The sequence below is a fragment of the Ovis aries genome, chromosome 10 (assembly GCF_016772045.2).
Source record: "Ovis aries strain OAR_USU_Benz2616 breed Rambouillet chromosome 10, ARS-UI_Ramb_v3.0, whole genome shotgun sequence".
Taxonomy (NCBI): Eukaryota; Metazoa; Chordata; class Mammalia; order Artiodactyla; family Bovidae; genus Ovis; species Ovis aries.
Genome location: NC_056063.1, coordinates 44,443,726 through 44,445,583, shown reverse-complemented (window position 1 = coordinate 44,445,583; position 1,858 = coordinate 44,443,726).

The following is a 1,858-nucleotide window of genomic DNA, read 5'->3' as shown; positions in this document are numbered from 1 at the left end:
TTCCTAGAATATACGATTCTGCAACCTCTATTCATTGTGTGTTCCCGAGCTTTTCTAGCATGTCTTCTACTTTCAGAAATATTCAAATATTTGGCATAAATTTATTTATCTCATATGTTGCCAAATGGTAGTTGGAGAATAGCAACATTACAGTGAGTTTTTCCTCTTTATATCACTTTAGAAGTAATATAACAAGGCTACATTTTCCTATCTTATAAAATGCACAAGTTGTATCACACATGTCTACTTGTATAGCAAGTTAACTTTACTCTCTCCTTCTGTGTGTGTATGCTTGGATGCTCAGCTGTGTTCAACTCTTTGCAACACTTTGGACTATAGCCCACTAGGTTCCTATGTCCATGGAATTTTTCAGGCAAGAATACTGGTGTGGGTTTCTATTTCCTCCTCCAGGGGATCTTCCCAACCCTGGGATCAAACCCATATCTCCTCTGTCTCCTGTATTGCTGATGGATTCTTTACACCCAAACCGTCGTGGCAGGACCACTGTGTCCGACAATTATTCAAATTTTTGACTTGTCAATTTTCGTAAAACAAAACAAAGCAGAACATTTATAACATGTCCAAAATACTCACTGCTTAACTTGGTTCAAATGCAGAAATGTCTACCACAACTTTCCTAGACTCCACTAATCCTCACCCAGTAGTTTTGCTGGTCTTAGTTACTACCATCATAGGATTGAAGCTTCTGTCCATGTGAAGCCATAACTGATAAAATCATTCATTTTCAGTTATCATGAGGACTGGGGACACCAATCTCATGAGTTCTAGACATTGTTTTTCTCTATGCTTTATATAGTAGAATAATCAGTTCCTTCAGGTAGGATAGTAACTCTTTGGTTTCCTTGCATAAGAATCTCAAAGTGACCAGGCAGTAGCCATAGCTTCAACCTACTGTTTTTCCCTTGAGGAAAAATAATTTGCAGTGATCAGGACATTTAAGCAAGCAAAGCATACATTTACTGAAAGAAAAGATAGATGTTCCATATATGATTCTCTGATAATGATTGTAAAATGTCCCTTCTACTTCCCCTTGGACTCCCAAATCTATCTATTCTATGGAATGAGACGAATCAGCCTGTACTGTTTGTTGAGCCCTAGTATACTTTTTATCTCAAAAAACATTTCCCAAATGACAAAGATATCATATGAGCCTTTAAATATGGCTTTAAGTGTCCATCCCAAATTTCCGTAAGATTAGCTGTTCTCTTGGTTATGTAGACTACAGTATCAAGGGCCATTTTACACACTGTGAGATGGACTTGGAGTAGTACTTCACTTATTATATGGAATTTAAGACTTTCACTCTAAATAAGGATCCCTAGTCAATAACAGCCCAAAGTATACTGATCAAACCTTGAACTATTTATGTATTTCTCTTTCTCCAGTATACAATTGCTCTGGTGAATGGCCATAAATTTCTTTGAGACTGCTGTTCAGTCACTAAGTTGTGTCCAGCTCTTTGTGAACCCATGGACTGAAGCCTTCCAGGCTTTCCTACCCTTCAGTATACCCAGAATTTGCTCAAACTCATGTCTATTGAGTCAGTGATGCCATCCAACCATCTCATCCTCTGTTGTCTCCTACTCCTCCTGCCCTAAATCTTTCCCAGTATCAGGATCTTTCTAATGAGTTTGTTCATTGCATCAGGTGGCCAAAGCATTGGAGCTTCAGCTTTAGCATCAGTCTTTCCAATAAATAATTTTGATACAGTCCATCTACTCAAGGCTATGGTGTTTCTAGTAATCATGTATGGATGTGAGAGTTGGACTATAAGGAAAGCTGAGAGCTTAAGAATTGATGCTTTTGAACTGTGGTGTTTGAGAAACTCCTGAGAGTC